The 27263-nt window shown below is 45.8% G+C and overlaps 1 pseudogene; it reads right to left on the bottom strand.

Annotated features, from left to right (window-relative positions):
- Window positions 1-13242: 13242 nt before the first annotated feature.
- On the bottom strand, window positions 13243-19960 carry LOC149523742 (uncharacterized; annotated as a pseudogene).
- Between the last annotated feature and the right edge of the window lie 7303 nt (window positions 19961-27263).

Genomic DNA, 27263 nt, shown 5'->3' on the forward strand with positions numbered 1-27263 from the left:
GCCAGCCAGGGGCCATAGATGGCGTGCGCCCTTCTGGACTAGTACGGAGGTCATGGACCATGTTGAGGTTTGGGGGCAGGCTCCCAATGTCCATGATCTCTGCACTAGGATGAAGAACGCGGCTGTCTATGGCCACATAGTGGCCACCATGGCCCGAAAGGGACACAGGCGCACCAAGGAGCGGGTGCACCTGAAAGTCAAAAAGCTGCAGCAGGCATATGCCAGAGCCACTAGGGGCAGCACTGCAGCAGGGGCTGCCACCTGCCCCTGCTTCCCCACCCTCAACCAACTCTGGGGGGCGTGGTGGTATGTGCCAGCCCAGGAGGCAGCGAGCTGGGACCGGAGGGCTCTGACCCGGGCTCTCCGGAGGGGCCACCACCAGGTGTTCTGGCACCGGAGTCGGCAGGGCCGTCCAAGGAGGCCATACTGGGGAAGTGCCAGCACTGTCCCCTGCCCGGTGGGAGGTGTGGAGGGAGACCAGGGACTGCGCGCGTGGGCCATGCCTCCCATGGATCACACAGCCACCTGTGCACGTGCAAGCACGTACCAAGCCACCCTTGGGCAGGTGGCTCTAGCTGCGTGACACCCATGGGCCATGGCCCAATAGGCACACATGTGTGTGAAGAGACTTGACATGCTCCCGATCCCGGGGCGGGACCCAGCAGGATGCCCTCCCTTCAAACACACCCTCTACACAGAGGCAGGGGACATCTCCCCCCTAACCCGGCCACACTATACACGGCACAGGGGCATGGGTGTGGTCTTGAAGCAGTTCCCAGTCCCGGGGAGAGCCATACATCCTGACCATGGCCTCTGTGCAAGCACAGCGGATCTGATGGTGCAGGGCACAGTCATCCTCACATCGCGGGGGGGTGGGGGGAAATCTGGGCATCATCCACTGTGTCCCCAGGGAGAACTGACCACTTCTCTTCTTTCTCTACAGCTGCACCAGCTGCTCGTGCAGGGCGCAGCACCCCGCCCGGGACATGCTCCCGCACCCGCGGCCTGCTCCGGACCACCACCACACAGCAGGAGTACTGGAACCAGCACCTGGGGGCCCTGTGAGCTCTGCACCGCACCGTCGAGACCTGGATGTGGGAAGACCTGCAGCTCCGCTGGGAGCAGCTTGCGGAGGACCGAGCGAGGAACTGTCACCTGCAGGCCCTGCTGCAGAGCATGGTGCTCTGTGCCAGTCCTCTGCCTGCTACCCCCCCAACAACTGTCCCTCCTCCCACTTCTTCCTCCTCAACCTCCACACGGTCCTCCAAAATCTCCACATCCCCTACCTCAACCTCCGTGCCCTCAACCCTATCCCCCTGCAGATGCCAAGGCCCACTCCCTTGCCGTGCTGGGAGGCGGTTGGTCCTGCAAGACCCTCACCCCTGATCCCTGAGCTTCCCCTCCCCCTTCTTCCCTTTGCTTCCCCCTTCCAGCTCCATCCTCCGTTTTCCCCCTCCCCTCTCCCACCCTCTCTCCTGCCTTCTCCTGCCTCCTTTCCCCCATCTCCCCACAGTTTCATTCCCCCTCCCCAGTTGTGGTGAATAAAGAGAGTTGTTATTTTTGAAAATACTTGTCTTTTATTTGTCATCAGGAAGGGGGGGCTAGGGAAGAGTAAGTGGAAGGATGAGAGGGAGGAATGGGGCAGAAGCCCCCGGTGGGGCAGCCCGGGGAGACTGTTAGCGCTCCTCAGGGTGGAAGCTGTCCCTCAGGGCCTCCTGCATCCTGACATCCCCTCGATAGACCTCCCGGATGGCAGCCTGCAGACAGTGCAGCCGGGCTGATGGCAACGACCCCATGAGAAGCACTGGTGTGCCCAGGGACAGGTCTGGTTCCATGTTGCAGAGTTACGTGTTGTCCCGAGTGAGGGCAAGTAGAGCACGCAGAGACACGAATGCTTTGCTGTCCCTCAGTGAGGTGGACCAGCAAGCAGAGAAACCTGAGAACTGTCTGTCTGAGATGGGTGGTCAGGTCCCCTTAAGCACAGCCCTTAGCTAGCCTGAGACAGCAGACCCACACACTAAGTCTGAAACTGATGCCCTTTTGGCACTGGTTCCGGCCAGCCTTACCTTTGATTCCGGGTCCACTCAATGTGGACGTGCTATTTCGAATTAGCAAAACGCTAATTCGAATTAGTTTTTGAGTCTAGATGCATTATTTTGAATTAGCTTATTTCAAATTAACTAATTCGAAATAAATTAGTTCGAATTAGCGCTGTAGTGTAGACATACCCCAAGTGATTATCAAAATTGGGCAACGTTGCAAACTGAATATGATTCAATGCCAAGCCAAAGGACTCATTTTTTGTAACCTTTTATCAAACTGTTGCATTGGTTAGTTTCTGTGCCAGCTTTAATTTAACTTTCTTGTTTGTTTTTGTTTTTTTTTATTACATGATTAGTCAGTACTATTCTGAAGTGTACAAGAATCTAGGGGTTTTTCCATTGAGATTTGTTCAATTGCCTTGAACTAAAAGCATATTAAAAAGTTCAAGAATGATTTTTAAGAGATGTAGTGTCGGAGGACTGAATTAAAGATACAAGGGTATGTCTACAGTACCCCCCTACTTCGATCTAGGGGGGTAATGTATGCATACCGAACTTGCTAATGAAGCCCGGGATTTGAATTTCCCGGGCTTCATTAGCATAAAGCCGGCGCCGCCATTTTTAAAAGCCGGCTAGTGCAAACCCCGTGCCGCGCGGCTACACGCGGCACGGACTAGATACTTCGGATTAGAAGCCTAATCCGAAGTATCTAGTCCGTGCCGCGTGTAGCCGGGCGGCACGGGGTTCGCACTAGCCGGCTTTTAAAAATGGCGGCGCCGGCTTTATGCTAATGAAGCCCGGGAAATTCAAATCCCGGGCTTCATTAGCAAGTTCGGTATGCATACATTAGCCCCCTAGTTCGAACTAGGGGGGTAGTGTAGACATACCCCAAAATAGGATGCTGGGTGGGAACCAAGAGTTAAAGGGAAATGTTCCTTAAAGGAATTCCCAATACTCCAGTGCTGTTCACAACAAATATTCATAATGTTATTACTCACTGAGGGTATGTCTACACTACAAAGTTAGTTCGAACTAATGGACGTTAGTTCGAACTAACTTTAATAGGTGCTACACTAGCGCTCAGCTAGTTCGAATTTGAATCGAACTAGCGGAGCACTTAGTTAGAACTAGGTAAACCTCATTTTACGAGGACTAACGCCTAGTTCGAACTAGCTAGTTCGAACTAAGGGCTGTGTAGCCTTTTAGTTCGAACTAGTGGGAGGCTAGCCCTCCCCAGGTTTCCCTGGTGGCCACTCTGGCCAACACCAGGGAAACTCTATGCCCCCCTCCCGGCCCCGGACCCCTTAAAGGGGCACGGGCTGGCTACGGTGCCCGTGCCAGGTACAAGCCTGCCAGCACCCAGCCAGCAGACCCTGCACCTGGCACGGCACAGAGCCAGCCACCCACCTGATGCCCCCCAGCCCACCCCCTCTTCCCGGGACCAGGCTGGCGGCTCCCGGGAGCTTGCCCTGGACCGCAAGAGGCGGACACCTTCCTGGGCTAGTGCGGACATCGTGGACCTCGTCCACGATCTCCGCACTAGGCACAGGAAAGTGGCCGTCTAGGGCAGGAGAGCTGCCAGCCTGGCCACCCAGGACCAGGTGTGCATGAAAATCAAGGGGGTCCACTGAGACCCCTGACACTGAGCCCTGAGCTTACAATGGCCGTCCTGGGTCAGACCAAAGGTCCATCTTGCCCAGTAGCCTGTCTGCCGACAGCAGCCAACCCTAGGGACCCTGGAGGGGATGGACCGAAGACAGTGACCAAGCCATTTGTCTCGTGCCATCCCTCTCCAGCCTTCCACAAACTTTGGGCAGGGACACCACTCCTACCCTCTGGCTAATAGGACTCCATGGACCCAACCTCCATCACTTTATCTCACTTCCCTTTAAACTCTGTTCTAGTTGTAGCCTTCACAGCCTCCTGCAGCAAGGAGTTCCACAGGTTAACTATTTGCTTTGTCAAGAACAACAACTTTCTCTTACTAGTTTCAAGCCTGCTACCCATTCCTTTCCTTTGGTGTCCTCTAGTCCTTCTTTATGGGAACTCAGGAAGAACTTTTCTGAATGCACCCTCTCCACCCAACCCCTGCTTTTAGAGACCTCTATCCTGTCCCCCCTCCATCTCCTCTTTTCTAAGCTGAACAGTCCCAGTCTCTGTAGCCTTTCTTCATCTGGGACCTGTTCCCAACCCCTGATCATGTTAGTTGCCCTCCCTTCTCCCAGTCTTTCTCTTCCCCTCTCCCACCTCCTTTTCCCAGTCTCCCCCAGTTTTTTTTCAATAAAGACAGAGTCAATGTTGGAAGAAACGTTATCTTTATTTTGTACATCAATAAGAAGAGGGGCTAGGGAAGGGTAAGTGGAAGGAGGTGAGGGAGGAATGGGGTACGAGCCCCCGATGGGGAGGACTGGGCTGGCTCTGCGGGTTTCTGGGGGTGGAAGCTCTCCTGCAGCCCCCCAATTACTCCCTCTCCCCAGATGGCAGCCTGCGGCAAGTGCAGCCGGGCTGATGGCCGAGTGGTGTGATGTGCCCAGTGTGGGCACTCAGGGCACTCCAAGCCAGAACTTCTTTGCAAGCGGGGCACCCCTTAGAACTGTGTGTCTGGGGTGGGGGTCGGGACCCTTTAATCGCAGCCCTCGGCTAGCCTGAGACAGCATCTCCATGCTCTAAGTCCTCCTTTTATGCCCTGCCGGCACTGCTTCCGGCCATCCTTAAGCCCTGTTCAGAGTCCACTCAATGTGGACTTGCTAGTTCGAACTAGCAAAACGCTAGTTCGAACTAGTTTTTAGTTCTAGATGCGTTAGTTCAAACTAGCTTAGTTCGAATTAACTAATTCGAACTAAGTTAGTTCGAACTAGCGCTGTAGTGTAGACGTACCCTGAGTGCCATGGGACCCTCAAGTAATGCCACCTAACAGCTGCCCTGATTAAAGGCCCATTATCACCTTGTCTACTGCATCAAACTTTTACTTGTTGTTAGCAATGGCTGGAGCTGCACTGGTGTTAGCAGTTGGTACAGCCTAGACAAGCGTACTGGGCTTTTCACAGCATTTCATCAAATACTTTGTTGATTGTGTATGTGTGACGGGGCGGGCGCACCCGTGACGCCGCCCTGCACTGAAACGGGGAACTTAGGAGCACCGTCCCCGGTCGGGACGGCCAGCGGCCCACCGGCGCGCCCGTCGCATGCCGATGACGTTATGGGAGGCGACGGGGAGCGCACGGGGAGGGGTGGGGCCCGGGAGCAGGGGAGGACGCCGACCGCGGGGCCCGCCGGGGAGCGGGAGATACAAAAGGCGGCTGGCCAGAGACGAGAGGGAGGAAGCACCGGAGGCAAGGGAGGCGATACGGGCTCACCGGGAGGCTCAAGAGCGGCGCGGGATCCGCGGCAACAGACGCCCCGCCGGTGACAAGGACGCGGAGTGAGTTTGTCCCCTCGCTGGGGAGCAGGCGCGTAGGAGGCCGGGAAGAAGTGACCCAGGGCGGGGCCGTGGAACCCCGAGAGTGGAGGGTTTGGGGGAATGTAACCCCCTCCACTGACCAGGGACTAGCGTCCCCATCTCAGGGCCCTGGGTCGGGGTTCGGAGTGAGGGAGGGCCCAGACCCCCTTCCCGGTGCCCACAGGCCAGTACGAGCCACGGTTTTCTCTACGAGTGGTCAGGAGACCGGGGTCAGGAGAAGACGTAGGAGGCCACGCCTCCGTTTGGGACAAGGGCCACCCAGACTTGGGGTGACCACTGGGACACTGGGTTACAGTATGTACAACATGAGGCTAAAAATTTCAGAGTTCAGTTTGGACTATTATGTATACTGATGCTAGCAATGCTACAGTCGCACTTGTATATTATAGGTAGCAAAATAATTTGCGAAATTTAGCAGAGCTGTACAGCATTAAGAGTATTTCTTATTCTGTAGTTTACAGTGTATTGCTGGATTTTAGGCTAGAAAGGATGTTATGCCCACTAGTATGCAAGAAATCTGCAAGTCTTTGTCATAAGGCAACCAGGCCTATGAACATTAGGATAAGTTAGTTGACTAGCAAAGACCTAAGTCATAAGAAGGCATCAACTGTTATTTTGCTTATCTTGTTATATGTTGTTTTGCTGAGATCATGCATAAAATGCTGACAGCTAATCACAAGAAGTCAGATTATACCATTTTCAAAAGTGTTTTGAGATGTACAACTTCAATATTGCATAGGAAATAATTGATATATAGGCTAATATCTTTTGGATAGATAATACATTAATCAGTAGAATAGGAACAAGCCAACATTATTAAAAGCCATGCACAGCTTGACCTGCTGCTCACAAACAGGGAGGAACTAGTAGGGGAAGTAGAGGTTGATGACAACCTCGGAAGCAGTGATCATGAGATGGTTGATTTCAGGATCCTGACCAAAGCAAGAAAGGAGAGTAACAAAATATATACCCTGGACTTCAGAAAAGCAGACTTTGACTCCCTCAGAGAACTGATGGGCAGGATTCCCTGGATTTTGAAGGTGAACCTGTATTGTTACTCTGAACTCAGGAAAATTATCACTTGGGGAAGTGAGGAAACAGAGTGGCAGAGGCAGACAAGTACCCCGAAGTCACGTACTTCAAATAACAGAACCTATATCCTCCAGGTTAAACCCCTCCAATGCATCATTGACAATCTTCAACCTATCCTGGAAAATGATCCCTCACTCTCACAGACCTTGGAAGACAGGCCAGTCCTCGCCTACAATCACCCAGCCTGAAGAGAATGCTTACCAGTAGCCGCTCACCACACCACAGATATACTCACTCAAGAAACTACCCCTGCAACACACCCGGTTGCCAGCTCTGTCCACATAGCTATACCAGCGACACCATCACAGGACCTAACCACATAAGCCACAGCATCAGGGGCTCATACACCTGCACATCCACTAATGTGATATATGCCATCAAGAACCAGCAATGCACCTTTGCCATGTATATTGGCCAAACCAGACAGTCTCTGTGGCAAAGGATAAATTGATACAAATCAGATGTCAGGAATGCTAAAACACATACAGATGGAGACAGCTGAACTGGAGTTCATTTACAAATTCAACACTATGAACTGGGCTTGAATAAAGGTATTTATTGGTTAACGCACTACTGTTTCCCCTGCCTTTGATATTTGCATTTCCACATTAAATGCTATGAACGGGACATATCCAGACTGACTTAATTAGCTACATTAACACTGGTCCTACAATTCACTGCTTTTGCTGTTATATATACCCTGGATTCTGTAATTTCCACTCCAACTCATCTGATAAAGTGGGTTTTAACCACAAAATCTCATAATTGCATATCTTTGTTAGTCTTTAAGGTGCCACCGTTGTCACTAAAGTATGTACAGACTGCCACATGTGCTGGTATAAATTATACCAATTGGGATGTGAATAAGCCTCCCCCTTCCCCTTGCAAATGACATAAATTACATCAATCTAAGTGTAGGTGTGGACAGTGCTATGTCAGCAGGAGGGCCTCTAAACTGGACAGGAGTGTTCCTTCTAAATTGCTTGGCAGCACAGCTTCACAGGTGATTAATCAGCCCAGGCCAGTCAGAGACTCCGGGCTCTGTGCATGTAGCTGACTGACTGGGCCGGGCTGATTAATTACCTGTGAAGCCGGGCTGCCCCCCAGCTTAGTGGGAACACTGCTCTGGGGTATCTAAATCAACTGGAGAACTCTCTCTTTTAGAGAGGCTACAGTAGGGAGCTTACAGTGATGCAACTGTGTTGCTGCATGATTTCTAGTGTAGCTCTAGACTTAGCTTTGCTCTTCTCCTTTGCCATTAAAGTTTCTTGTTTCATTTTTTCCCCATTCACCTTTTTGCCCTCTGTCTTTTGTCCTCTTCGGGTGCTGTGGTTGTTCCCTCAGGCTAAATTTATTCTCACCTTCAGTGTTATCTTCTTGTCCTCATTTCCCATCTCTGTACTAGTTACTCACCACAACTCATCTTCTCTCCCTTCCCTTTTCTCTTCAGTGTCTAACAACTTGGTCCTCTGCTCCTCCATTTTTACTCAAACTGATTATCACTTTTCTCCTCTGCATTTTCACCTCCTTTGCACTTATCCTCTTAGGTGTGGATCAGCTTAGAAGGTGAGACTAGTCACTGTAAGCAGGTGACAGACTAAAGTTGAGCTGAAATTTGGTGAACTGAGAGGGTCTCACAAGAACGGCCATACTGGCTCAGACCAATGGTCAGTCTAGCCCAGTATCCTGTCTGTGGACAGTGGCCATGCCAGATGCCCCAGAGGGAGGAAACACAACAGGTAATCATCATACGATCCCTCCCCTGTGATCCATTTCCAGACAAACAGAAGATAGGGACACCATTCCTACCTATCCGGGCTAATAACCATGGATGGACCTAACCTCCATAAATCTATCTAGGTCTTTTTTGAACCCTGTTAAAATCCTAACCTTCACCACATCCTCTGGCAAGGAGTTCCAGAGGAACTCTCATTCTGGTTGTGTGTTGACAGTCCATTACTCTGCATGAATTGGAACCAATGGCATTGGTTTTGCCTGAATGGAGACATTTGTATTTGGTATAGGTCAAGTATTGGACATAATGTCATACCATGTGTTCAAAATATTCATCCCTCAGTCAACATATGTTTGGCATGTCATGATTTAAAAAAAACCAAAAACACAAAATCAAAACAAATCAAAGGAATAATCATCAGATTCTGACTTCAGGAAGGGTCTTGTGTACAAACCCACTGCAAAATGAGGCCCTGAGAGAATGTTGTTTCACTCAGCTAACAATGGCATACTGTGTTTGTAAAATATCTTAGTGATATAAAATAACCAATTTCACTCATTAAGATTTATGAATGGGCAATTGTTCCAAGACTGATAGTAATACTCAAAATACTGGTTAACTCATAGGTATAGATTATTTTAAGTGAACCAAAGGATGGATTTATTATAAGGATAAATTAACTTGATTCCAAGATTTTGATAAAATAAGTTTAAATTATTTTTCTTTCCTGGCTAAACCCCATCAAACATAAATTCCATCAGCCTCTTCTGAAAACAGAGAACAGATTTAATTCTTGTTTCTGGATCTTCCAGTTAGTTCTGGTGATTCTACAATAAAATATGTTAAAATTTTCCATTAGTGTTGGGCAGATTGAAACACAGATGCAAGCTGTGTACTGTGATCTAAATCTTTATCAGATGGTCTAATCTGGCTGGATAATTTACATAGTTTTTCATAAACCCCTTTAGCATGTCTGTTCTGAAGGCGAAGCTTTAAGATCTGTTAAATAGACTGTAAAGCTCATATTTAGGGCTCTCCCTTTTTAAAGATTAAAACCATAATAGTAACCAATACAGAAACACACAGGATATGCAGGAGAGGGAAAGTTTGAGATTGTCAGAGCCAATGCAGTGGAAAAAGCATAGCTATATCTGTAATTTGGTCATTGAACTAGCTCAGCAAATAGCGCTGCAGTTTTTCTGCATCACTGATATTGCAACAGTTTTTGACAAATCCCTTTATATCCTGTACTGAAATGAGATTCATAAATACAGCCCTTTTATAGAGAAATTGGCCAGAGTTCTTTTCAGTCACATCAAAGCAATACAATGTTTTCAGGTTTTATTTAAGTACAAGAATGTTGTTAGTAAAATATAAAGGTTTTATTGTTTTTAGCTTGAAAATTGTGGTATCCTTTTAAATATAAATATGAGTGCAAGTGCGTGAACACGGGATGCCACTGATTTTGGAATCTGTGCATTTACTACTGTTGCAATGCAGACATGATTTTGGATTAACATTTTTGTGAGTCAGTCTGAATTAACTGTTCATTTACACTTAAGAAGCTGGTTTGATTTCTTTTAGAGATAGGCACACTGGGGCATGGCAATAACAATTAGCATCTGGATTCTAATGCAATAGGGAGGAATCTACTCTGAGAATTGGCCTACAAAGATGCAGGAGCATGTGCTTGTATGTCATCCATGTTACACTGAGTGTTGTGATACAGTGAACACATGTATCACTATCATAAAATGTTGGATAACCAGTTTGGCACCGTGGATTACTCTGACTTTTTTTTTTAACAGTTTGCTAAGACAGATTAATAATAAGGAAAGGAAACTGTAATAAACACATAAATAAATCAGGTGATTTTCAAAAACTGTGAACTAGACAACTTATTTAAGAATATCCGTGAGATTTAAAAACTAAATCTAAGCTTCCATCTACAGCTATTCTCAATCTTACAGTTTTGTGTATCTTTTTTACCAATTTCATTTCAGTGAGATTGCTATTAACATATAATTAGAAACAGGAAATATTATAGAATGTTCAGTGTGCTGTCTTGGTTCTTCTCACTCTACTAATGTAATGGTGGGTATACACTATTTTCATTCTTGACCTGAGTCGTGCATAATATAAACTCACATTTATACTGACAATGTCTGATTAATTTATCTGCCAGTATAATCATAGTATTTTGAGACACTGTGCACCTTGATGGTGAGCTGTGACAAGCTGCATGTTTAATTAAACATTAGCAAGAAATAAAGTTTGCAAAAGATTCTGTGACACTGTTTAAGCAACTGTCAGATCTGTTGGCACGCTGGGTTGAACAAAGCTGTGAGAGAGATCACAGAGGTATTTTTATGGTATGTGGCTGTGGATCCTGCTATCTTTTGACCATGGGCCAAATTTTAGCATTCATAACTCTGATACGGGCTGTAATACTTGGCATGTTGTCATATTAGGTTATTAGCAGGTCCTGGCAAATTAACTAAAAAGTTTGTCAGTTATCTGGGCACATATCACCATGGTGTTTGTATGCCAAGATGTTACCAAGTCAGTCACAGGAGCTTGAAGTTGTGCTGGTCCTAAAAGTAGAAATGCGACTTTGACTACTTTCAGATATTTTAAATATTTCAGAGATTTTATTTTGTCAAATGCCAGGGGACCATTAATAATATAGGAAAGGGCCATAAATGAACCCTGGCCAATTGTGAAGCCCTAAGTTATATTGATGCTTTCTCGGGAGCTACTCACACCAGAAGTCCTCACCAACCTCTGAACAATCAGACTCCATCCAGAAGTCAAAAGGACTTACTCAGACGCTTAATATTAAACATATCAGTAAGTGTTTTACTGGATAAAGGACAATGCTGAATAGCAATAAGTCTTTTGCTAGAGGAATGCTTGCATTAATAAAAGTCATTTAGGCAAAGTGAGAACTTTGTGTCATGTCCTATCTCCAGTAATGGGAAAGGAAGACAAATGAAGGCTGGAAACAATAAGGAGATGTAATTACACAGCTCATATTTTTTTCTTATTTTATTCTCTCTATTTCTTGGAGTATATTCTGCCTTGTTAGTCAACTTTCAAGTCTGCTCCCAGAACTTGCATTTAATACATTATACTTTAAGAGGTTACAGTAAACTTCTTTATTACTTTAGGAAAGAGATTTAGCATTAGCATGGATAGTTGTCCAAAAAAACATGATGATATATATCAGAGATTTAAGGTCCTTAAATTTATGATGTTTTTATTTCAGCAATAAATATTTCTACTTGCACACTACTAAAAACAAACCAAATGGTCTATCATAAATGATTAGGTTCCTGAAAACTATTTTAAGATTATATTTATGAAGGATATAAGAGATGAGGATTAATTTCTGTGATAAAATTAAATTATAGATCTCCGAGTCAGAGCTTATGGATACTAATACATTTATATTCTCAAAATAGGTGCTTATAATTTATTGAAGAAAGGTTCCCTCAATCATAGTAGAGGGACCTCAGAAAAGCAAAAATATTATAAATATAATCATGTTAACAAGCATTAGACTCTAAGACCTAAAGGCCAGAAGGGCCTTCATGATCATCTGCTCTGATGAACAGAACACATCACAGTCCTCAGAGCCTCACCCATAACCTCTTGCTGAGTTACTGAAATCCATATAGCTGGCAAGTCAGTATAACAAAGGTTGAATGCACAGTGAAATGCAAAGAGATGGTCAAAAACCTCTGTCATTGATCTGTTTGTGAATATGAATTAATTGATTTTTTTTATGAATGCACATCTAATTATTTCAGACTGATTTCTCTCGCAACCAGCAATGCTTTGAGTTATCTATGAGCTACCAGATCATTCTGATCACTGGCATTCAGATGAACATACCTAGTCCACTTTGCAATGAAATTTGCATATCCTATCACAAGTAGCCTTTGAGCAGGTAAAAGGTTTTCTTAAGTCAGATATTTATTATTTATGTTTTTAAAGAAAACATGAAAGTGTTTCCACACTATATGCTCACACAGGGCCCAATCCCGAATCTTGTTTTGTACCTCATCACCGACTGATATCAATGGAAGTTAAGGGAGTGCAGAGTTCCCACTAGGTGCTCTGCATTTGTAGGATTAGGCCCCCAGAAATCCAAAAGTTTCATGTGCTTCCCCCAACAGAGTGAAAGGAAAATTATTTCCCCTTTCTTAATAGAAAAGATCCAGTAAGCACTGAAGTGGATCAAATTTCAAGGAACTGTAATTGGGCCTTTGTTGTGTTCTGTGTCAGACATAAGAAATATTGAGAGTGCCATGAAATGGAATGGAAGGTTTCTCCCATTTCTTCCTACAATTACTAGAAAAACACATTGCATGTGACACTTTATTTGCATACAACACTTTATGTGTTGACTGTTTATTACTTTCCATAGCTGTCTGCATGACTCTAACCTGTGTCTGCGAGCATCTACATTCAGAAATAGACTTTCCAGTAAAGTGCTGGAAGCTGTTTTGTTTGCGTCTAGAGGAAAGTCTAAACCAAAATCCTGGATATGGATATGTTGTGGCTGGCTCCTGTCCCTTCCCTACATGAAAATAAAACCACAGATCCAGATCCAAATAATCTTAAACTCTGGGAAGTTTTCAGGTCAGTGCTATTGCTACTAGGGTGTTTAAATTAGATTACATTAGAACATATACCAGAGAAAACATGGCAGAAATGGCACTGAGGTTGACTTGGTGATATCATGGCTCCAGGGCTGCTGATGAAGGGTGAGAAGGGCTGGGAAGATTATGATGCACAAGTTCTCAATTAAGTTCTTTGTTTATAATCTGATTCACATGTTCCATTATCATTATATAGGTGCATTATTTCTGTGCATACTATTACACACAGGAGTGTCTTCTTTTCCCTTAGCTCTTATGAGAGCACAGGCCATCAACAATTTCGTTCCAAGCCTCTCCGTCTTGTGCCAACTTTTCTAATTCTCTCCAGCTTTTGCCTGTTTTCCTCACATTCACATCCAGGTCTCTTCTCCAACTATTCTTTGGCCTTCCTCTCCCCCATTTTCCCTGTTGGTTCCAGGATAGGGATTGTCTGGTAATGCTAGTTGGTGGCTTCCTCAGTGTATGGGCAATCCATCACCATCTTCCTCTCAAAATCTCTTGCTCTACTGGGTATTGCCCTGCTCTTTCCCATAAGCTAATGTTTGTAAACTTATCAGACCACTCCAGGCCAATGATCTTACACAAGCATTTATAAATAAAAGTCTGCAATCTTTTGATGTTTGTCCTTGTTGTTCGCCATGATTCTGAGCCATATAGAAGTACTGATTTTACATTTGAGCTGAAGATCCTTATTTTGGTGTGTAACTTGATCTCTCTTAAATTCCATATGTTCCTCAAAATAATAAAAGAACCTCTTGCCTTCTGTATTCTGGTCTTAATATCTTCGTCAATACCTCCCACTTTATTTCCAATACTACCTAATAAGTGAAGGTATCAGCTTCTTCCAGGGTATGTCTACACTACCCTCCTAGTTCGAACTAGGAGGGTAATGTATGCATACCGCACTTGCTAATGAAGCCCGGGATTTGAATTTCCCGGGCTTCATTAGCATAAGCGGGGAGCCGCCATTTTTAAATCCCCGCTGCTTCGAACCCCGTGTAGCGCGGCTACACGGGGCTCGAACTAGGTAGTTCGGACTAGGGTGCCTATTCCGAACTACCGGTACTCCTCGTTTCACGAGGAGTAACGGTAGTTCAGAATAGGACCCTAGTCCGAACTACCTAGTTCGAGCCCCGTGTAGCCGCGCTACACGGGGTTCGAAGCAGCGGGGATTTAAAAATGGCGGCTCCCCGCTTATGCTAATGAAGCCCGGGAAATTCAAATCCCGGGCTTCATTAGCAAGTGCGGTATGCATACATTACCCCACTAGTTCGAACTAGCGGGGTAGTGTAGACATACCCCCAGTGTTGTTCCTCTCAGGACAATTGGGCGTCTGTTATTTGCTGCATTCACTTTCATGATCTTAGTCTTCCCCTCATGAATCTTCAGTCCCATCTGCTGTGAAATCGTGTCCAGCTTCACTGTTTTATTTTGCATTTGAAGTTGATTATGTGACAGAAGAGCTAAGTCATCTGCAAAATCAAGGTCTTTTGGCTGTTTAAACAGGGTCCACTGGATTCCATTCCTGTTACTAGCTGTTGTTTCTCTCATGATCAAAAAAGAAAGAGGAAGGGGGACAGCAGACAACCTTGCCGAATGCCAGACTTTATTCTGAAGGGTTTTGTAAGTTGACCCTCATGCAAGACCCTACAGATCTCATCTTCATAGGTCTTTTTTATGAGATTTATGAGCTCCTGAGAGATCTCAAAGTCACATAATAATTTCTACAGCATTTCCCTATCTAAGCTGTTGTGGACTTTTTCATAGTCCACAAAGTTGATACAAATGTCCTACAAAGAAACATTCCATTCTAAACATTGTTCAGTAATTATGCTCAATGTGGCTATCTGATCTATACAAGATCTATTTTGACGAAAGCCTGCTTGTTCATCTCTTAGCTTGGAATCTACAGTTTTCTTGAGTCTTTCTAGAATTACCCTGTTTAATACTTTGCCTTGCACTGACAAAAGCATGATTCCTCTATAATTCTTGCATTCTTGTAGGTCACTTTTTTTTGGCAATTTTACTAAATATCCTTCCCTCAAGTCTTTCGGTAATTCTTCCTTTTCCCAAATGTTACCAATAAAGCCATGGAGTATTTCTGTTGATTTATATAGCGTCTGCTGGTATTCCATCAGGACTTGCAGCTTTCCCACTTCTTAGTAGTCAAATTGCTTCCTTTATCTCTTCTTTACTTGGTTTGCTACAATCGACCAAAGGGATTCTTCAGCTGGCTGGATTTCTGGGGGATCTTCTGGAACTGGTCTGTTTAGAAGTTCGCTAAAATGTTCTACCCATCTTTCCATATGGTTTTCTACATTTGTAAACTTTCTCCCCATTTTATCCTAGATGGGTCAGTGTAGTGGGGTGGAGACGTCTCCCACTACCAGAGGAAAGAAAATACCCCCCTGGAAGCCATTTTGTGCACAGCCTAGCCCCGCCCCCTCACCTGACAGGAGGCTAAGGGGTGTGGCTAGGACTATAAGAACTCTGCCAGGGAGCTCAGTCAGGGGCCAGCCTCTGAGGGAGACATAGGACTGCCCAGAGCTCCTGGCTGATGAAACTGAAACCTGGCCTGGGCCTCCCACAGCTGCCTTCCATAGGGCCAGCAAAGACTGCCCTGTCTGGGCCACCGAGGTCTGGCCAAGCCGGCTGGCAGAGCTACCCTCTGACCCAGATGAACCCAGGGCTCTGCTGGTGCCTGGGGATTCTGAGGACTAGCCTGAGCTGGAGGTCCTGCTTGAGCCCCGATGCCTATGGACACCAAGGGACCCTGAGGTCTTGCCCAAGCCAGAGGACCAACCGACTCCCGGGGACCCTGAGGGCACACCGGAGCCGGTGGACCAGCCTGCCTGAACCCTGGGGCCTCGTGAACCTGGTGGTTGCTGCAGATCTCCAACCCACTGAAGCCTGGATTGGGCCATCCAGACCCTGCTGGGATGACACCACCCTCGACTCCCTGACTGATCTGTTGGGGTATGTCTACACTACAAAGTTAATTCGAACTAACAGATGTTAGTTCAAATTAACTTTCATAGGCGCTACACTAGCGCTCCGCTAGTTCGAACTTAATTCGAACTAGCAGAGCGCTTAGTTTGAACTAGGAAAACCTCATTTTACAAGGATTAAGCCTAGTTCGAACAAGCTAGTTCGAATTAAGGGGTGTGTAGCCCCTTAATTCGAACTAGTGGGAGGCTAGCCCTCCCCAGCTTTCCCTGGTGGCCACTCTGGCCAACACCAGGAAAACTCTACTGCCCCCCTCCCGGCCCCGGACCCCTTAAAGGGGCACGGGCTGGCTACGGTGCCTGTGCCAGGTGTAAGCCTGCCAGCACCCAGCCAGCAGACCCTGCACCTGGCATGGATTGAGCCACCCACCCGATGTTCCCAGCCCTTCCCCTCTTCCCGGGACCAGGCTGGCGGCTCCTGGGAGCTTGCCCGGGACCGCAAGAGGCGGGCACCCGCCTGGGCTAGTGCAGACATCGTGGACCTCGTCCACGATCTCCGGACTAGGCACAGGAAAGTGGCCGGCTAGGGCAGGAGAGCTGCCAGCCTGGCCACCCAGGAGCAGGTGTGCAAGAGAATCAAGGGGGTCCACTGAGTCCCCCGACCCTGAGCCCTGAGCTTACAATGGCCGTCCTGGGTCAGACCAAAGATCCATCTAGCCCAGTAGCCTGTCTGCTGACAGTGGCCAACCCTAGGGACCCTGGAGGAGATGGACCGAAGACAGTGACCAAGCCATTTGTCTCGTGCCATCCCTCTCCAGCCTTCCACAAACTTTGGGCAGGGACACCACTCCTACCCTCTGGCTAATAGGACTCCATGGACCCAATCTCCATCACTTTATCTCACTTCCCTTTAAACTCTGTACCAGTTGTAGCCTTCACAGCCTCCTGCAGCAAGGAGTTCCACAGGTTGACTCTTTGCTTTGTGAAGAACAACTTTCTGTTACTAGTTTGAAGCCTGCTACCCATTCCTTTCCTTTGGTGTCCTCTACTCCTTCTTTATGGGAACTAATGAAGAACTTTTCTGTATGCACCCTCTCCACCCCACTCCTGCTTTTAGAGACCTCTATCCTGTCCCCCCTCCATCTCCTCTTTTCTAAGCTGAAAAGTCCCAGTCTCTTTAGCCTCTCATCATATGGGACCTGTTCCCAACCCCTGATCATCTGAGTTGCCCTCCCCTCTCCCAGCCTCTCTCTTCCCCTCTCCCACCTCCTTTTCCCAGTCTCCCCCAGTTTTGTTCAATAAAGACAGATTCCATTTTGGAAGACACGTTATCTTTATTTTGTACATCAAGAAGACGGGCTAGGGAAGGGTAAGTGGAAGGAGGTGAGGGAGGAATGGGGTACGAGCCCCCGATGGGGAGGACTGGGTTGGCTCTGTGGGCTTCTGGGGGTGGAAGCTCTCCTGCAGCCCCCCAATTGCTCCCTCTCCCCAGATGGCAGCCTGCGGCAAGTGCAGCTGGGCTGATGGCCGAGTGGTGTGATGTGCCCAGTGTGGGTAGTCCGGGCACTCCAAGCCAGGACTGCTTTGCAAGCGGGGCACCCCTGAGAACTGTCTGTCCGGGGTGGGGGTCGGGACCCTTTACGCACAGACCTCGGCTAGCCTGAGACAGCATCTCCACACTCTAAGTCCTCCTCTGATGCCCTGCCGGCACTGCTTCCGGCCATCCTTAAGCCCGGTTCAGGGTCCACTTAATGTGGACTTGCTAGTTCGAATTAGCAAAATGCTAATTCGAACTAGTTTTTTAGTCTGGATCCGTTAGTTCGAATTAGTTTAGTTCGAATTAATTAATTCTAATTAACTAATTCGAACTAAGTTAGTTCGAATTAACGTTGTAGTGTAGACATACCCTTGGAGACACAGGTACCTGCGAAGAGGGAGATGAGTAGTGGCCCAGGGGGTAGCACAGGCTGAGAGCAGCCCTAGGCCAGCATGTTGCGGGCTGGAGGCCCTGCTGAGCCAGTAGCAGCATCCAGGGCCTCTGGGCCGGGGCGCAATAAAGTGGGCGGGCCTGCGCCACCTGCCACCCACCTACGGGGCGGTAGTCTCCCCTTTGGCACTGCTGAAGGTGCTCTACCTGTCCTGCTCCTGAACAAGGAGCTTCCTCAACCCTGTGTTTGGTGCCCCGCCCTGCCCCAGGGCCAGGGCTTGCTTATTGTGTTTGGTGACCTGCCCTGCATCAGGGCCAGGGTTAATGTACTGTGGATGGTTACCGCCCAGCCTGGACCCAGGCTGGGGCCTCTTAAAGGGCAGTACTAGGACTGCTGCCCTTCCCGGAACGGTGAGATGAGAGACTTGAGTCTCTATTGAACTTCTTCCCCTATGGTCTGGACCTGAAGCAAGGCCGGGCACATGAATTATTGACCCATTCTACCCATCCTGGGCAAGACCCAACTGTGGAACTAGAGACTTGGGGGACAATTGACAGGGGCTGCACAGTGGGTCAGGCGTACCGCCCACGGATCCAGAGGTGGAGGAACCCCTTCGGGAGGCCTACCAGCCTACAGCCAACCCCCAGAAGTGGGGAGCTCAGAGATTGTTGTGGGCACTGCCGGAGGGCAGTGTCCCGAAAAGGACCCCGTGACCAGCAGTCCAAGCTAATTCCCCAGACCGACAGCTGGTGGCACTGTGGCGGTGAGCATACCCCATTACAGTCGGTTATGTTGTAAATATTTTCCTGAGAGTTTCTTGGTTGAATCATACAGACCTTTCAAATTTCCTGTAACTGCTGCTTCCTCAGCATGTTTTGCCAAGTTGTCAATATCATTTTTCTTATCTGCTCTAATGCTCTTCTTAACCCCTTTATTTGCATTTGTATAGTTCTCTTGGGCTATTATTTTAGCAGCTCTGGTTTTACTATTATATAAGAGTACTTTCTTCTCTCTCCTCTCTTCAATTCTCCTAACTGTTTCCACTGATATCCACTCTCTGTGCTGACATTCCTTTTTGCCTAATATTTCTTCACATGTACTGGTCCAGGCATCTTTTATTTGTTGCCACTGGCTGTCAGTACTTAAATTTTTATCTAGATGTTCCAATGCTTGATATTTATTGCTAAGCGTGATACAGAACATTTCTTTTTTTACCTGGTATTTTAAAAATCCTAGATTATAACGTGGTCTATAGTTTTGTATTATCCTGTTCTTTCGTAATTTTAGCTTCAATTTGGGCATCAGTAGATGGTGATCTGAGGCCACATCAGCTCCTCTATATACTTTAACATCCTTTTAGGATCGTCTAAATTGTTGATTAATGCAGAAGTGGTCGATCTGATTCTGTGTTTGATGATCGGGGATATCCATGTTGCTTTATAGATGTTCTTATGTAGAAAAATACTTCCTCCTATAATAAGTTGGTTAACTGCACAAAAGTTAGCAAACATTTCCCCATTCTCATTCATAACTCCTAGCCCATGCTTCCCCATAGTCTCTTCATATCCTGTGTTGTCATCTCCTACTTTGGCATTAAAATTGCCCATGACTACAATGACATCTCTTGGTTTTGTATAGCACATGCTGTAGTCTGTTATAAAATTCTTCTTGTATTGATTCCTCTTTATTATTTGTTGGTGCATAACACTGAACGACGTGCATATTAATTTTCTTGTTTATGATCCTGAATGTTGCAAAGATACTTCTTGGCCCTGCAGGTTCCCATGCTATAAGAGCTGATGACAGCAAGAGTGCACCCTCCTCCATATGTGGTGCATTTTCCTCTTCATGGCACGAGTAGAGCACTATTTCCCCTGATGAAACTACTACCTTACCTAACTGTACCCATCTTGTCTCACTCATTCCCATGATGTTTAGCTTGTACTTGTTTATTTCTCTTACTACCTGGGCTGTCTTACCTACTTCCCACAATGTTCGCATATTCCAGGTGCCTATTCTGGAAATTTTTCTTGCTGAAAGAAAGGGAATCAGCAGTTCAGTATCCTTTCGGGTTTGGCTGCCCTGCATCATAATCCTTTGAGGCTGGCTTGCTATTCAAGTTGAAATTGAAATTGTTGATGCTTTTATAGCATATGTTTACTTTTACAGGATAGGGTTGCTAGCCCCATGCCCAACCCTCCTTAGTCGCCTCTTACAACATGCTTGGAAGGGTACAGAAGTCCTATTCCTACTTCCCCATAGGGCCCCGGGAACCTCACAGGAGTTTATCTGGGCCTAAATCTTTTCCATTGTGTCAGATTCTGATTTCTCTTAAACTGATGATAGTGAAAGCAGAATCTGGCTCTTTGCTTCTTTCTACCGTGACTCTGTATCCAAAGCTTGTCTTTGAATTGTCTAACATCCATCCAGCATGCAATTTATTAGCAAACCTGACCACTGAGTAGCTATTAAGTGTTATGTTCCACACTCTAAGGAGCATCAGCTCTGCCTCCAGAGGTGGGCACATAACTTTTGTTAACTTTATCAGTCCTAATATGTGTATCTGAATGTACCGTACTCTCATCTGGCTGGTTGTAACTATATGAGATACATTGTAAATCAGTCATGAAAGACATCTCCAGGTAATAAAGGAGTGAAATGAAACAATTATGGGAGCAAAGATGAGAATCTTATATTTCTGGAGCCAGCCAAGAGGGAGATAGTCAGACTGATACAGAGGGAGCTGATAGACACACAGCTGTGTACTGTACTTCCTTTATTGTTCTGCCCACAAAACTAAAACTAAGGGAAGTAGGTTTTGCAATGCAGAGAAGCCAGACATGTAAAGGGGCAGGACAGCACAGGATTTATCAATTACATTTTAGATGTAGTGTATATACACCTTTCTTTTATTGGCTGAGTTCATTTTAAAGTAATCAAGGGTCCTATCTTAGATGCCCTTATATAATTAAACACACAATAAATACAATGGAATAAACTGCAGCAGCATTGAGATCACTTCCACAGGAATTTGGAAAGGGAGACCTGTATCTTCTATTCTTTCATTATCCAGGAGGCACAACCTCAGCCTTCTCCAGAAACCCTGTTGAATAGATAGGTTTTGTGGCATGCCTGACAAGTCACAAAATACTAATATAGAAACTTCAAAAGTAAAGCTTGTACATTAGGCAGAAACTGCCCCACAGTTGAGCATGGGTTTGACTCTCATGTTTCATCCTGGGCCAAATTCTGGCAGCTGCCAAGTCCCATCACCTTCCATTTACTCCTCTGTGAACTGCAAATGCTCATCACCATTCAAAATTTGACTCATAGATTCTTCTGCAAGTTTATAGACTCATAGACTTCAAGGTCAGAAGGAGTCATGATGATCTAATCTGGCTTTCCCCAAACCAAGCCATAGACATTCGCACACAGGGTATATCTACACTAGCTTGTTAATTCGTGTGAGGTAGGCAAATCAGGCAACCGGAGTTGCAAATGAAGCCCGGGATTTAAATATCATGGGATTTATTTGCAGCTTCCCTTCCGGCCGCCATTTTTAAATCCCCCTTAGTTCGAATGAACTGCCTGCGGCTACACGTGGCAGTTTAAAGTTGATCCAAACTAAGTCCTTAGTTCAGATTAACTGCTACTCCTTGTGGAATGAGGTGTAACAGTTAATCCGAACTAAGGACTTAATTTAGGATTAACTTTAAACTGCCGCATGCAGTTCGTTCGAACTAAGGGTGATTTAATAATGGCGGCTGGATGGGAACATGCAAATAAAGCCCGGGATATTTAAATCCCAGGCTTCATTTGCAACTCCAATTGCCTGATTTGCCTACCTAGCTCAAATTAACGAGCTAGTGTAGACATACCCACAGTGATTACTGGATAAATTGTGCTGTGAAGATCCCACAAAACCACTTAATTGAACCCTCTGTTTTATGCATGGTGGACGTGACAAAAAATCATTGCTTAGAAGATGAAAACAGTTATCATCTGTAAAGCAGTTATGAGAGAGTAAAACAGTAGAGAGAGTCTACAAATGTGTTGCATTATTTTTTCTAGGCACCAGCAGCACTGGGATAGGGGTGGAAAAGAATTTAACATTTTTCTTTTGCACGTATTTGTGGTTCTGATAAAAAATTTGTGGCAAGTCCACAAAAATGGAAACAATGCCAGGGACAATAAATCTCCTCTAATAACTATCTGATGTGGCTTTCATTGTACTGCAAGTGAATAACGTCCTAAAAGCCAGTACCTCCAGCTAACTTCACAGTCTGCTAAAATAATTTTCTCTGCTGTGCTTCCTTTTCTCAGGAAGATGTTAGTGCTTGGCCTCTTTGGAGGGGAGTAAGGAAACACAAGCTGTATCAATCTATATTATTGCAAATTCTTACAGTAGCGTGAAGTTTAGTATAAGAGCTGCCCTGTTTATTATTGTTTTAAATGCTACATTCAGGCTTTGTCAGTACTGTGGAGCAGAAAAGACAGAGAAGATTCTTGGTTCACTCTTGGAAATAAATACAAATAAAAGACTACAAAATTCGTTAGGCTGAAATTCTGGAAACTGACACAATACCCAAACAATTGGCATTTATCCAAATTTTCTATGAATGGCTGTGTAGGTGATGCGAAGAGAGAAAACCCAGTACCTGAATAACAGGGCAACAAGAGCAGCCACTTCCCTTTTATGTCTTCCCACTGATGTCTGTGGCTGCAGTTTGGAGTCATTGTATCCTACTCTGGTATTTGGCAACCAAATCCAAAGTGCAGATCCTGCCCCACTTCTCTGTGCTGGCTTGTTTGTAAACCCATATGTGAGGTTACAGTGCCCATTTCTGTTAAGCATGACAGTTGTCAGGCTTTTGTGGTGCAGTCAGGGTCCGTGGTGCAGTGTTGGGCAAGGCTGAATTTTGCCTTACAGAGTTTGCATGATTGTTGGTTCTTCCATGCTCCTGCAAAGGATTATTGGTCAGCCATCTATATGTGGTGGCCAAGGCTGCAGTTTGGGCTCTCAAGCTGTTCCCCTAGGCTTAAGAGTGCAAATTGCAGCCCAGACAACTATTTATAGATCACTCCCTCAAGCCAGGTAGTGCAAGTCAGTCCACCCAGGATTGCATTTAGCTTTAGGGCAGTGCAAAAAATGATGGTTATGTAGTTGCTTCATTAACAGTACAGCCTCTTGTCAGATACAAAAATCACAAGCACTTATTTTATTAGAGTGCTTGACTCTGACACAGAACATACATGACCTTAGCAATGGCAAGAACTACAGGGATGTCTCATTAAAGCATCCTTTGTTAAAGCATCTTACCTACAATTTAACATTTTCAAAGAGCAGGGAGTTGCTTGAGAACATGATTCCATCTTTCACTTTATTGAAAATGTTTCCAGAGCATGGAGCCATTCTTAGCCTGCTGTCATCTTTAATTGCCTTTTGGCCCAGCCCAGGAAATACTCAAAACATGACTCTAATTGTGTTTTTTAAATTGAATTGTAGATTAAAGCAAATGATCCTCGATTTTAAGGTAGCAGTTGTAATCTTGGGTGTGCAGCATGTGGTGCTGAGTCTCTCTTTTTTTCCCCTTAGGGATGTATTCATGCTGCATAGCAGAGACTATTTAGCAATGCTTTCCATGTTTCTCAGGTACACGAAAGCAATCTCAGGCAGCAAAGTGCATTTAAGAACCCTCCTGCTCCTCCATTTGATTTCCAGACATTCATCACTCACATTACAGAAAACTGTGTGACAGTGGGCACAATTAAAACATTCTTTTTACCTGTCTGGAAGAAATTCCTTGTTTGAGAGAGTTTCCTTAGACACAAGACCATCCAGAGAACAGGTAAAAATTTAAACACAGTAAAAACTATAAATGCATCTCCTCCATATTTCCAACTTTTTACATAGTGAGGAAATCTGATTTCTGGAGACGTGCATTGGTTTTTGTAATTTATACTTATTAATGCAATTTTATTCTACAATTTCCCTTTTTGGGATAAGTTTTAATTAAGACCAAAATTAAGTGCAGACTAGCATGTATTTTCATTCATCTTGTGCCAGACAAGTATACCCTGGTTTATATTGAATGGTGCCTTGTTCCACAAATAATCCTACTGATTTCAGTAGGATTACCTGTAAAGAAAGATGTCACTACACATGACTTTGGAGATCAGAATTTTTGCCCCTCTGATTTGATCTTATATTCTCAAAAGTTTCAATCTGTGTGAGGTGTGAAAGCTATGCTCAGGAAATGTGCATGTCATACCACACAGTAATAACAAACATCTGTTGTTATCAGGGATCTCTGCACACTTTTAGCTCTTGGAATGCCACGAGTACATGGTCCTATTCTTTTGTCTGAGTAGTAACTCAGAAATGGATGGGAGTTACCACTATAAGAAGTGTTTTATTTGAAAAGAAATTATCTTAAATACAACCTACCCTGGTAGTGAGCACTCCTCTGTAGTGAGCATTTGGGGGGGGGGGGAGAGGGGCCGCAGACATTTCATATAGTGGAACTTAGAGTAGTGTAGAAGTCAAATAGTCCTGCAGCAACTCTGCTCTATCAAAAAATAAGTGTGAGCATAGGGCAACACTAAAAACATGTTATTTATGCTTTATTCAACCAAAACCGCATCTTTTGTTTCACTACTAAAATATACCCCTATTTACTTCAGGAAAAATACAGTCAGTTGAAAAAAAAAGAAGTATCTGTAGTTTGTTAGAAGGATAACATTAGAAAGCATCATTGAAATGTCTTTGTGTCTCTTTATCTCTTCATATCATGCCATTTTGGTTGCAAAGGTGCATTCTGCAATGCAAAGTATTCATAGGAAAAGCAGAGTCCCATAAACTGCCTGCTAGTCTTTTTATTAACCACTCATCTAGATCAGTGGTTCCCAAACTTTTCGGCATCACACCCCCTTTTTGATTTTTGAGAAACCCTCACGCCCCGCCCTCCCTCCCTCCCTCCCCCAAAGCAGCAAAATTTGTTGAGCAAAAAAAAAGGAACTGATCAGGGCCAAAAAAAAACAAAAATAGCAGCAAAACTTGGAGGGGGGGATTGGGGAGGGGGGCTAGGTTACCTCGTGCCCCCCCTGGAATTTCTTCATGCCCACCATGGGGGCATGCCTCCCAGTTTGGGAACCCATGATCTAGATCTAAGCACTACAATGTCTGAAGCTGAATGGTTCAGTTATTGACTAATTAAGGATGAATGACAGGCTTCTTTCCTCTTGCCTTTAATTTAGGGCCAAATTCTCCCCTTCACTCATGTTAATGGTGCAGAGCAATAAGCAGTAGGTATGAGTGGAAGAGAAAGTGGGGAATCACAGCTCCAAATTGTGCTGTCTTCTTTCCCCCAGCCCTATAGAAAGCCAGTGTTGATCAGGACTAGGATTCCTTACTGGAGAAAGGGAGCAGGACTGGCTTGGGGGAGAGAAGGTAGAGAAGCTTTCCACACCATCATCTTAAAGCTAATGCCATCAGCAGGGGCAGCCCGTCCATATAGGCGAACTACGCAGTCGCCTAGGGCGCCAAGTTGAATGGGGCGCAAAATGGTGGTGCAATATCATTGAGGGGTTTGGAGGTGGGGGTGCCGATTGCATGGTTCGCCTAGGGCGCCCGTTGCTGGCAGCTAGTCTAGGGCCACCCCTGGCCATCAGCATCACCTATGTGGGATTCTTCTATGGCATCCTCTCATTTGGGAGGTAGGCAGGAGCAGCAGTTTCCAGAGACACAGTGGCTACATGCCTCAAGAACTAGCAATCTTTGGGGTCTGGAAAATGGGCTGCAGAAACTCACTTTTCCCTCTGTAGATCAACTGAAATCTGTAGTTTTGGGAGCCAACTATCCTGCCATGTTGGGGATTCAAGCCCTACTCCTATTCCCCAGTGGATGTCATAGCCGAAAGACCTTCCTGAACCTGCAATATTGGATGATGTGTCCCTTTGTCTTCTAACTTGTATCAACACCCAAAAGTCAACAAAACAAAAATTGCCAAAGGGTGTTCACACTTGTTCTCTCTGTCAACAGACTATGTCCAGACTGGGGACACTGTTATTGACAGTGTGAACAATGCATTGAGGGTATCTGTCCCACTATGTCATGTTGTGGGAAGGCAGAGCTGATTCCCGTACATCTTGGGATTTCCCCCAACTTCTCCCTCAACCTCTTCAGCTGCTGGGAGCTGCATCATGAGCTTAGATCACAGAGAGCATCTGTGAGCGCTCCCTGCTGAGGAATGTCAAAGCAGCACAGCAGTCTGTTCCCCTCCCCCTGTAGCAGCAGTCTGCCTGCCAGTGCAGGGAAGAATAGGAGAAATCCAATGATTTGCTCTTTGTTCCCCAAAGGAAGCAGCTCACTTAGCTGTCAGACACTTCCTGGAGCTTTGAAAGAGGAGGGAGACATGCCTGCAGGGCAGCAGAGATCAAAGCTGAGCAGAGCCATCAGGGCGGGCATTGTGGGATACTAGAAGAAGCCTGTTCTGTCAACAAAACACACAGCAAAGTCTATGGGTACTTCTAGACTACAGGCTTTTGCCAACAGAGGCTTTGTTGACAGATACTGTAGACCAGTGGTCTCCAACATTTTTATACCCAAGATCACTTTTTAAATGACAGACCAAGCCAAGATCTACCGCCCCGCCTGTTCCTTGAAGCCCCGCCCTCTCTATTCTCCTTCTCTCCATCACTTGCTATCCCCAATCCTTATACTGCTGCTTATTTTATTTTTTTATTCTTCTGTAGGAAGAGTTTTTTCCAGCATTTGGCCTGTCTACACTGGACCAAATGTCAGAAAAAAAACCCTTCTTTTGGAACCCACCTTATTCCTTGTGGAAAGAGGAATATAGGGGTGACCAAAAGAGCCTGTTTGCTCTTCCACTAAAAAAGCGGAAGAACAAACGCAACCCTGGATGCAGAAGAGTTTTTCTGGGATATCTCCCGAATCCTGAAAAACTCCTGCAGTCTAGCTGGACCCTTGCTGTGTTGAGACAGGATGTGTAGGCTCTGGAGTGGGAATGAGGGATTTGGGTGTGGGAAGGGGTGAGAGGTGCAAGCTCTGGGAGGAAATCTGGATGCAGGAGGAGGTGGAGAAGGGGACACTGGCTCAGGGAGGGGGCTTCAGGCTGGGCAGTGTTGGGATACTAAGCAAGCCACAGGCTTGCGGATGTGAGGGTGCAGGAATTTGGATTGAGGTATGTGAGGGGCTGAGGGCATGAGGTTCCAGTGATTGATAGGCTCAGATCTAGGGTCTGGGGAAGGGGGAGTGCAGGAGTGGTTGTGGCCAGATGGGGGCTTGGCCCTAACTGGGGGTTTGTTGGCCAGGCTTCATTTTTAAATAAAATACTATGTTAAACGCAAAATGTTTCTGCATTGTCTTTATTTG

Source organism: Pelodiscus sinensis, chromosome 12, assembly GCF_052426305.1.
Source record: "Pelodiscus sinensis isolate ZL-2025 chromosome 12, ASM5242630v1, whole genome shotgun sequence".
Classification (NCBI taxonomy): domain Eukaryota; kingdom Metazoa; phylum Chordata; order Testudines; family Trionychidae; genus Pelodiscus; species Pelodiscus sinensis.